Raw genomic sequence first — 11,905 nt, 5'->3', positions numbered from 1 at the left:
AGGGCTATGGGGTGAGAGCAGGGCAGTCTGATTAGTTTGGGATTGATACAGGGTTATCGGGAGCGAGCGAGGCATTGGGAATAGTTTGGGATTGATACAGGGCTATCGGGAGAGATCGGGGCAGTGTGATTAGTTTGGGATTGATACAGGGCTATGGGGAGAGAGTGGGGCTTTGGGATTAGTTTGGGATTGATACAGGGCTATGGGGAGAGAGCGGTGCAGTGGGATTAGTTTGGATATAACACAGGGCTATGGGGAGAAAGCGGGGCAGTGGGCTTACATTGGGGACTGATACAGGGCTATGGGGAGAGAGCGGGGCAGTGGGATTTGTTTGGATATAACACAGGGCTATGGGGAGAAAGCAGGGCAGTGGACTTGCGTTGGGGATTGATACAGGGCTATGGGGAGAGAGCGGGGCAGTGGGATTTGTTTGGGATTGATACAGGGCTATGGGGAGAAAGCGGGGCAGTGGGATTAATTTGGGGATTGATACAGGGCTATGGGGAGAAAGCGGGGCAGTGGGATTAGTTTGGATATAACACAGGGCTATGGGGAGAAAGCGGGCAGTGTGCTTGCGTTGGGGATTGATACAGGGCTATGTGGAGAGAGCAGGGCAGTGGAAATAGTTTGTGATTGATACAGGGCTGTGGGGAGAAAGCAGGGCAGTGGGATTAGTTTGGAGATTGATACCGGGCTATGGGGAGAGTGCGCGGCAGTGGGATTAGGTTGGGGACAGATACAGGGCTATGGGGAGAGAGCGGGGCAGTGGGATTAGGTTGGGGACTGATACAGGGCTATGGGGAGAGAACGGGGCAGTGGGATTCGGTTGGCGATTGATAAAGGGCTATGGGGGGAGAGCAGGGCAGTGGGATTAGTTTGGGATCAAGACAGAGCTATGGGGGGAAAGCGAGGCAGTGGGATTAGTTTGGGGATTGATACAGGGCTATGGGGAGAGAGCGGTGCAGTGGGATTAGTTTGGATATAACACAGGGCTATGGGGAGAAAGCGGGGCAGTGGGCTTACATTGGGGACTGATACAGGGCTATGGGGAGAGAGCGGGGCAGTGGGATTTGTTTGGATATAACACAGGGCTATGGGGAGAAAGCAGGGCAGTGGACTTGCGTTGGGGATTGATACAGGGCTATGGGGAGAGAGCGGGGCAGTGGGATTCGATTGGGGATTGATACATGGTTATGGGGAGTCAGCAGGGCAGTGGGATTAGTTTGGGGATTGATACAGGGTATGGGGAGAGAGCGGGGCAGTGGGATTAGTTTCGGGATTGATACAGGGTATGGGGAGAGAGCGGGGCAGTGTGATTAGTTTGGGATTGATACAGGGCTATGGGGTTTTGTATATTCCACATGTCCTGTGCTTGAAGTCTCTGACCTTGGCCAGACATTGTTTAAGCATTTCATTGTCTTGGTCTGTTTACTATGAACACCTTTAGCTGTTTCTGATGTACAGATCAGAAAAACCTCCATTCAACAATGCGAATTCCTGTCTCTGCAAAGACATCATACTGTTCCACAATGCAGGAATGTCGCAAACAGCTTTTGATAGCTGAGATCAACTTTAACCATTCAAACTTTTCAGGTAAAGAAGCTTCTAGATTCCGAGCCACAAATTGAATCGTTTAAGACAGAAAGAATGTCACAGAAATGTGATTTATTGCTGTTATTTTACAATTTACAAATATACACACAATTTGTGTCACTGAATTATAAACAAAAAGCAGGCAAAGCTATGACTTAACAGAAATAAACACTTGTTCTTCTTCCTGGACAGCAAAACCAGTCAGACTGACTTGCAAATGTTTACTGATATGTTGACGTAAAGATTTATAATTTACCAATTTCGCTTCTAATGTTTTTCTCTCAAACATTCTCCACAATATTAATCCCTGCTCCTGTCACAAGGAGTGTTGAATTATTTTAGGTACTTCGCAATTAAAAGCAGGAAACATACTTCATTATACTCACAAATTTTAATCTCCTATTTCAAACATTCAAACCAAATCGAATTGTACGTTATCACTTTAATCAAAGTATTTTCTGTGTCTCTCTCAATAAACAAAGAGTGGTTTCTTCTAAAGTAGCTTCCTGCAATTATTATACATCATTACATAACTCTTGCTTCAATTAACACTCCACTAAATGTTTAAGAGGAAATCTATATCTACGTTATTCCTGCGACTTGTTAGGACTATCGAACGACAGACATTATGAAATGGTTTGTGTTTTTCCCCTTTCTTGGTTCTCTTCCAAAATGTCTTAATGGTATATTTTTAAAAAGTCATTAAAAAGTAATATGTAACTCCTACAAATCCTCCCCTACCTTCCCCCTCCTCAACACCATGGTTGCATGTTTGTGTAAAGCTACTCACTTCAGTCAATCACTCAAAATCAAACCTTGAGATATTTCAATTTGAAAACATTTTAACCATTTCAGAGCTCTTTAAAAGCGTTTGGACTTCAAGACCTGGTTGAAACTTGTTTAGGTGAGGGGGAAATTGGCTTTTGCTTCAGTCTCTTCCAAAATCATGTTCGAAACTTAGGGGGAAAAAGTGTTTTTTACACTCATTTTTGGTGAAAAGTTCATTAAAAATGTTTAAATTCTTTCAAGTCTCACTGCAGCTTTGACAGAAGAAGTTGCTCCAAGTTTCTCCTTCCCCCTTCAATGCTGTCGTTAAACATCCGACAAAATAAAGTCTAATTCCAAACGGAGCTCCAATCAGAAAGTGAATAAAGTGGTTAAACTTCCTAAGAAGGCGGCGAGGTTATCTATCCCCAGCCTTGGCGATGAGTTGGGATCAGTTTTTGGAGATGTTGTTTCCTCTTTTTCTGTTGCCGTTCCCTCCGTCTCTAAGACCCTGAGGTACAAACGGGGGCACAAACTATTTCCCTTTCTCGCAACATGATTGAAATAACCCTGGCTGATTTCCCTCTCTCTCTAACCCAGGGGTCACTGGACAATGATCAGGAGCAGGAACCCTGGCTGATTTTCCCCTCTCTCCAACCCAGGGATCACTGGCCAGTGATCAGGAGCAGGAACCCTGGCTGATTTCCCCTCTCTCTCTAACCCAGGGGTCACTGGGCAGTGATCAGGAGCAGGAACCCTGGCTGATTTCCCCTCTCTCTAACCCAACGGGTTCCCAAACTAATCCCAAACTAATCAAACTGCCCCGCTTTCTCCCCATAGCCCTGTATCAATCCCCAAACTAATCCCACTGCCCCGCTCTCTCCCCATAGCCCTGTATCAATCCGCAAACTAATCCCACTGCCCCGCTCACTCCCCATAGCCCTGTATCAATCCCAAACTAATCCCAGTGCCCCGCTCACTCCCGATAGCCCTGTATCAATCCAAAACTAATCCCAAAGCCTCACTCTGTCCCCATAGTCCTGTATCAATCCCAAACTAATCCCAATGCCCCGCTCTCTCCCCATAGCCCTGTTTCAATCCCCAAACTACTCCCACTGCCCCGCTCTCTCCCCATAGCCCTGTATCAATCACCAAACTAATCCCACTGCCCCGCTTTCTCCCCATAGCCCTGTATCAATCCCGAAACTAATCCCACTGCCCCACTCTGTCCCCATAGTCCTGTATCAATCCCAAACTAATCCCAATGCCCCGCTCTCTCCCCATAGCCCTGTTTCAATCCCCAAACTAATCCCGCTGCCCCGCTCTCTCCCCATAGCCCTGTATCAATCACCAAACTAATCCCACTGCCCCGCTTTCTCCCCATAGCCCTGTATCAATCCCGAAATTAATCCCACTGCCCCGCTTTCTCCCCATAGCCCTGTATCAATCCCGAAACTAATCCCACTGCCCCGCTTTCTCCCCATAGCCCTGTATCAATCCCAAACAAATCCCACTGCCCCGCTCTCTCCCCATAGCTCTGTATCAATCACCAAACTAATCCCACTGCCCCGCTTTCTCCCCATAGCCCTGTATCAATCCCGAAACTAATCCCACTGCCCCGCTTTCTCCCCATAGCCCTGTATCAATCACCAAACTAATCCCACTGCCCCGCTTTCTCCCCATAGCCCTGTATCAATCACAAACTATTTCCACTGCCCCGCTTTCTCCCCAAAGCCCTGTATCAATCCCAAACAAATCCCACTGCCCCGCTCTCTCCCCATAGCCCTGTATCAATCCCCAAACTAATCCCACTGCCCCGCTCTCTCCCCATAGCCCTGTATCAATCCCCAAACTAATCCCACTGCCCCGCTCTCTCCCCATAGTCCTGTACCAACCCCAAACTAATCCCACTGCCCCGCTCTCTCACCATAGCCCTGTATCAATCCCAAACTAATCCCACTGCCTCGCTTTCCCCCCATAGCTCTGTCTTGATCCCAAACTAATCCCACTGCCCTGCTCTCCCCCCATAGCCCTGAATCAATCCCAAACTAATCCCACTGCCCCACTCTCTCCCCATAGCCCTGCCTCAATCCCAAACTTTTCCCAATAGCCCTGCATCAATTCCAAACTAATCCCTCTGCCCCACTCTCTGCCCATAGCCCTGCATCATTCCCAAACTAACCCCACTGCTACGTTCTCTCCCCATAGCCCTGGGAGTGTTTGATGGGACAGTGTAGAGGGAGCATTACTATATATATCTAACCCGTGCAGCACCTGCCTTGGGAATGTTTGATGGGAAAGTGTAGAGGCAGCTTTTTGTCTGTATCTTACCTGTGCGGTACCTGCCTTGGGAGTGTTTCATGGGACAGTGTAGAGGGAGCTTTACTCTGTATCTAACCCGTGCAGTACCTGCGTTGGGAGTGTTTGATGGGACAGTGTAGAGGGAGCTTCACTCTGTATCTAACCCGTCTTGTTCCTGCCCTGGGAGTTTTTGATGGGCTGGTTTAAAGAGAGCTTTACTCTATCGATTCTGTAGCAAACCTTCATAGATTGCAAGTCCGGGGATTCAGCACATACACAGCGCAGACGGAAACACGGAACTTGCGGGGCCTCTACCAAGGCCTAAGTCGTTGGTACGGAGACCATGATTTCAGGGCCATTATCTTTGTTTGATGTAATCCTTCACTCCTGTGTATAAGACAGTGAGTCTCACGGCCTAAAATTCATTCAAATCTCAGTAAGAATACCCAGAACAGACTTTAATTGTCTTTTATTTGCTTCATTTTTCTAAGGTGTACCCAGATATCTGCAGACCAACATTCATCATATGGTGTTGGGTAAGTTGAGGGGACTGAAGGCCGACAAATCCCCGGGGCCTGATAAACTACATCCTAGGGTACTTAAGGAGGTGGCCCTGGAGATAGCAGATGCTCTAAGGATCATCTTCCGGAACTCCATTGACTCGGGAACAGTACCCGTGGATTGGAGGGTAGCTAATGTTACCCCAATATTTAAAAAGGGGGGTAGAGAGAAAGCAGGGAATTATAGACCAGTAAGCCTTACATCGGTTGTGGGCAAAATGCTAGAGTCCATTATTAAGGATAAAATAGCGGAGCACTTGACAAATGGGGAAAGGATCGGACAGAGTCAACATGGATTTACAAAGGGTAAATCGTGTTTGACTAATCTGCTGGAATTTTTTGAGGAAGTAACTGGTAAAATAGATGGGGGAGAGCCAGTGGATGTGGTGTACCTTGACTTCCAGAAAGCCTTCGATAAGGTTCCACACAAAAGATTATCATGCAAAATTAAGGCTCATGGGATTGGGGGCAAAGTATTAACGTGGATAGAGAACTGGCTGGCGGATAGAAAACAGAGAGTTGGAATAAACGGCTCGTTTTCAGAGTGGCAGGCAGTGACCAGCGGGGTGCCGCAAGGATCTGTCCTGGGACCCCAGCTGTTCACAATATATATAAATGATCTGGATCAGGGAATTGGATGCAATCTTTCCAAATTCGCTGACGACACTAAACTAGGAGGAGGGGTGGGCTCTGATGAGGATGTCAGGAGGCTACAGTGCGATTTGGACAGGTTGGGGGAATGGGCGGATACGTGGCAGATGCACTATAATGTGGATAAATGCGAGGTTATCCACTTTGGGGGTAAAAACAGGAGGGTAGATTATTATCTAAATGGCAATAGATTGGGAGATGGGGAAGTGCAGAGGGACCTGGGTGTTCTTGTGCACCAGTCACTGAAGGAGAGCATGCAGGTGCAACAGGCGATTAAGAAGGCAAATGGTATGTTGGCCTTCATATCAAGGGGGTTCGAGTATAGGAATAGGGATACCTTACTACAGCTGTACAAGGTGCTGGTGAGACCGCATCTGGAGTATTGTGTACAGTTTTGGTCGCCCCATCTGCGGAAGGATGTTCTTGCCATGGAAAGAGTGCAGCGGCGATTCACCAGGCTGATACCTGGAATGGCGGGAATGACCTACGAGGAGAGATTGAATAGTTTGGGCTTGTACTCACTGGAGTTTAGAAGATTGAGAGGGGATCTCATCGAAACATATAAAATTATGGCAGGCCTGGACAGGCTGAATTCAGAGAGAATGTTTCCAATGGCAGGGGAGCACAGAACCAGGGGCCACAGTCTAAAAATAGCGGGCAAATCATTTAAAACAGAGATGAGGAAGAATTTCTTCACTCAAAGAGTGGTGAGCCTGTGGAATTCCCTGCCACAGAGGGCTGTGAAGGCTAATTCAATAAATATTTTCAAGAGAGAATTGGATATATTTCTGAAGGCTAAGGGGATTAAGGGTTACGGAGAAAAGGCGGGGACGGGGTACTGAACTGGTAAGATCAGCTAAGATCTCAGATGAAGATCAGCCATGATCTCATTGAATGGCGGAGCAGGCTCGAAGGGCCGAATGGCCTACTCCTGTTCCTATCTCTATGTTTCTATGTTTCATCCGCATGTGAATCCCTCCTCTGCATTTAAATCAAATCACGGTAACACTTTTATTTAATCTACCGAGGTTCAGTATTGAAATATACCAGGAGATCCAGGCACGTTTTGATAAAGCAGATTAACAATGAGTTCAGTGGGGAAATTTAGCAAACAACAGGCCGATTTTAATATGATAAGGCAGGATCTGTCCAAAGTGGACTGGGAACAGCTACTTGACAACCCTCTGTCTCAGCCCCAAACTAATCCCACTGCCCTGCTCTCTCCTGTTAGCCCTTTATCAATCGCCAACCTAATCCCACTGCCCCGCTCTATCCCCATAGCCTTGTATCAGTCCCCAACCTAATCAGACTGCCCCGCTCTCTCCCCATAGCTCTGTATCAATCCCAAATTAATCCCACTGCCCCGCACTCTCCCCATAGCCCTGTATCAATTACAAACAAATCACACTGCCCCGCTCTCACCCCATAGCCCTGTATCAAATCCCAAACTAATCCCACTGCCCCACTCTCTCCCCATAGCCCTGTATCAATCCCAAACCTAATCCCACTGCCCCGCTCTCTCCCCATAGCTCTGTATCAATCCCAAATTAATCCCACGACCCCGCTCTCTCCCCATAGCCCTGTATCAATCCCAAACTAATCCCACTGCCCCGCTCTCTCCCCATAGCCCTGTATCAATCCCAAATTAATCCCACGACCCCGCTCTCTCCCCATAGCCCTGTATCAATCTCAAACTAATCCCACTGCCCCGATCTCTCCCGATAGCCCTGTATCAATCCCAAACTAATCCCACTGCCCCGCTCTCTACATAGCCCTGTATCAATCCCCAAACTAATCAAACGTCCCCGCTCTCTCCCCATAGCCCTGTATCAATCCGCAAACTAATCCCACTGCCCCGCTCTCTCCCCATAGCCCTGTATCAATCCGCAAACTAATCCCACTGCCCCGCTCACTCCCCATAGCCCTGTATCAATCCCAAACTAATGCCAGTGCCCCGCTCACTCCCGATAGCCCTGTATCAATCCAAAACTAATCCCAAAGCCCCACTCTCTCCCCATAGTCCTGTATCAATCCCAAACTAATCCCAGTGCCCCGCTCACTCCCGATAGCCCTGTATCAATCCAAAACTAATCCCAAAGCCCCACTCTCTCCCCATAGTCCTGTATCAATCCCAAACTAATCCCAGTGCCCCGCTCACTCCCGATAGCCCTGTATCAATCCAAAACTAATCCCAAAGCCCCACTCTCTCCCCATTGTCCTGTATCAATCCCAAACTAATCCCAATGCCCCGCTCTCTCCCCATAGCCCTGTTTCAACCCCCAAACTAATCCCACTGCCCTGCTCTCTCCCCATGGCCCTGTATCAATCCCAAACTAATCCCACTGCTCTGCTCTCCCCCCATAGCCCTGAATCAATCCCAAACTAATCCCACTGCCCCACTCTCTCCCCATAGCCCTGTATCAATCCCCAAACTAATCCCACTGCCCTGCTCTCTCCCCATAGCCCTGTATCAATCCCCAAACTAATCCCATTGCCCCGCTCTCTCCCCATACCCTGTATCAATCCCCAAACTAATACCACTGCCCTGCTGACTCCCCGTAGCCCTGTATCAATCCCCAATCTAATCCCACTGCCCCGCTCTCTACCCAAAGCCCTGTATCAATCCCGAAGTAATCCCACTGCCTCGCTTTCCCCTCATAGCTCTGTCTTGATCCCAAACTAATCCCACTGCTCTGCTCTCCCCCCATAGCCCTGAATCAATCCCAAACTAATCCCACTGCCCCACTCTCTCCCCATAGCCCTGCATCAATCCCAAACTAACCCCACTGCCACGTTCTCTCCCCATCGTCCTGGGAGTGTTTGATGGGACAGTGTAGAGGGAGCTTTTTGTCTGTATCTAACCCGTGCAGTACCTGCCTTGGGAGTGTTTGATGGGACAGTGTAGAGGGAGCTTCACTCTGTATCTAACTTGTGTTGTTCCTGCCCTGGGAGTTTTTGATGGGCTGGTTTAAAGACAGCTTTACTCTATCGATTCTGTAGCAAACCTTGATAGATTGCAAGTCCGGGGATTCAGCGCATACACAGCGTAGACGGAAACACGGAACTTGCGGGGCCTCTACCAAGGCCTAAGTCATTGGTACGGAGACCATGATTTCAGGGCCATTATCTTTGTTTGATGTAATCCTTCTCTCCTGTGTATAAGACAGTGAGTCTCACGGCCTAAAATTCATTCAAATCTCAGTAGGAATACCCAGAACAGACTTTAATTGTCTTTTATTTGCTTCATTTTTCTAAGGTGTACCCAGATATCTGCAGACCAACATTCATCCGCATGTGAATCCCTCCTCTTCATTTAAATCAAATCACGGTAACACTTTTATTTAATCTACCGAGGTTCAGTATTGAAATATACCAGGAGATCCAGGCACGTTTTGATAAAGCAGATTAACCGTGAGTTCAGTGGGGAAATTTAGCAAACAACAGGCCGATTTTAATATGATAAGGCAGGATCTGTCCAAAGTGGACTAGGAACAGCTACTTGACAACCCTCTGTCTCAGTCCCAAACTAATCCCACTGCCCTGCTCTCTCCTGTTAGCCCTTTATCAATCGCCAACCTAATCCCACTGCCCCGCTCTCTCCCCATAGCCCTGTATCAGTCCCCAACCTAATCCCACTGCCGCGCTCTCTCCCCATAGCCCTGTATCAATCACAAACTATTTCCACTGCCCTGCACTCTCCCCATAGCCCTGTATCAATCCCCAATGTAAGCCCACTGCCCGCTTTCTCCCCATAGCCCTGTGTTATATCCAAACAAATCCCACTGCCCGCTTTCTCCCCATAGCCCTGTGTTATATCCAAACTAATCCCACTGCCCCGCTTTCTCCCCATAGCCCTGTATCAATCCCCAAATTAATCCCACTGCCCCGCTTTCTCCCCATAGCTCTGTATCAATCCGAAACAAATCCCACAGCCCCACTCTCTCCCCATAGCCCTGTATCAATCCCCAACATAAGTCCACTGCCCTGCTTTCTCCCCATAGCCCTGTGTTATATCCAAACAAATCCCACTGCACCGCTCTCTCCCCATAGCCCTGTATCAATCCCAAACTATTCCCAATGCCTCACTCGCTCCCGATAACCCTGTATCAATCCCAAACTAATCAGACTGCCCTGCTCTCACCCCATAGCCCTGTATCAATCCCCAAACTAATCCCACTGCCCTGCTTTCTCCCCATAGCCCTGTATCAATCACAAACTATTTCCACTGCCCTGCTCTCTCCCCATAGCCCTGTATCAATCCCCAACGTATGCCCACTGCCCGCTTTCTCCCCATAGCCCTGTGTTATAGCCAAACAAATGCCACTGCCCGCTTTCTCCCCATAGCCCTGTGTTATATCCAAACAAATCCCACTGCCCCGCTTTCTCCCCATAGCCCTGTATCAATCCCCAAATTAATCCCACTGCCCCGCTTTCTCCCCATAGCCCTGTATCAATCCCAAACAAATCCCACTGCCCCGCTCTCTCCCCATAGCCCTGTATCAATCCCCAACGTAAGTCCACTGCCCTGCTTTCACCCCATAGCCCTGTGTTATATCCAAACTAATCCCACTGCACCCTCTCTCCCCATAGCCCTGTATCAATCCCAAACTAATCCCACTGCCCAGCTCTCTCCTCTAGCCCTGTATCAATCACAAACTAATCCTACTGCCACGCTCACTCCCCATTGCCCCGGATCAATCCCATGCTTATCCCGCTCCTGATCACTATCCAGTGATCTCTGTGTTAGAGAGATGGGAAATCAGCCAGGATTCCTGCTCCTGATCACTGTCCAGTGACCCATGGGTTAGAGAGAGATGGGAAATCAGCCAGGGTTCCTGCTCCTGATTACTGTCCAGTGACTCCTGGGTTAGAGAGAGGGGAAATCAGCCAGGGTTCCTGCTCCTGATCACTGCCCAGTCACCCCTGGGTTGGAAAGGGGAAATCAGCCAGGGTTCCTGCTCCTGATCACTGCCCAGTGACCCCTGGTTTAGAGAGAGGGGGAAATCAGCCGGTGTTCCTGCTCCTGATCACTGCCCAGTGACTCCTGGGTTAGGGAGAGGAGGAAATCAGCCAGGGTTCCTGCTCCTGATCACTGACCAGTGACCACTGGGTTAGAGAGCGGGGAATTCAGCCAGGGTTCCTGCTCCTGATCATTGTCCAGTGACCCCTGGGTTAGAGAGAGGGGAAATCAGCCAGGGTTCCTGCTCCTGATCACTGTCCAGTGACCCCTGAGTGAGAGAGAGGGGAAATCAGCCAGGGTTCCTGCTCCTGATCATTGTCCAGTGACCCCTGGGTTAGAGAGAGCGGAAATCAGCCAGGGTTCTTGCTCCTGATCACTGTCCAGTGACCCCTGGGTTAGAGAGAGAGGTGAAATCAGCCAGGGTTCCTGCTCCTGATCACAGTCCAGTGACCCCTGGGTTAGAGAGAGAGGGGAAATCAGCCAGGGTACCTGCTCCTGATCACTGCCCAATGACCACTGGCTTAGAGAGAGGGGGAATCAGCCAGGGTTCCTGCTCCTGTTCGCTGTCCAGTGACCCCTGGGTTAGAGAGAGGGGAAATCAGCCAGGGTTCCTGCTCCTGATCACTGTCCAGTGACCCCTGGGTTAGAGAGAGAGGGAAATCAGCCAGGGTTCCTGCTCCTGATCACTGTCCAGTGACCCCTGGGTTAGAGAGAGAGGTGAAATCAGCCAGGGTTCCTGCTCCTGATCACTGCCCAGTGACCCCTGGGTTAGAGAGAGGGGAAATCAGCCAGGGTTCCTGCTCCTGATCACTGTCCAGTGACCCCTGGGTTAGAGAGAGAGGGAAATCAGCCAGGGTTCCTCCTCCTGATCACAGTCCAGTGACCCCTGGGTTAGAGAGAGGGGAAATCAGCCAGGGTTCCTGCTCCTGATCACAGTCCAGTGACACCTGGGTTAGAGAGAGAGGGGAAATCAGCCAGGGTTCATGCTCCTGATCACTATCCAGAGATCCCTGGGTTAGAGAGAGGGGAAATCAGCCTGGGTTCCTGCTCCTGATTACTGCCCATTGACCCCTGG

This window comes from Somniosus microcephalus, unplaced genomic scaffold (genome assembly GCF_052327205.1).
Source record: "Somniosus microcephalus isolate GS21.2 unplaced genomic scaffold, FLI_Smic_1.0 scaffold236, whole genome shotgun sequence".
NCBI lineage: Eukaryota > Metazoa > Chordata > Chondrichthyes > Squaliformes > Somniosidae > Somniosus > Somniosus microcephalus.
Note: the sequence above shows the minus strand (reverse complement) of the source record.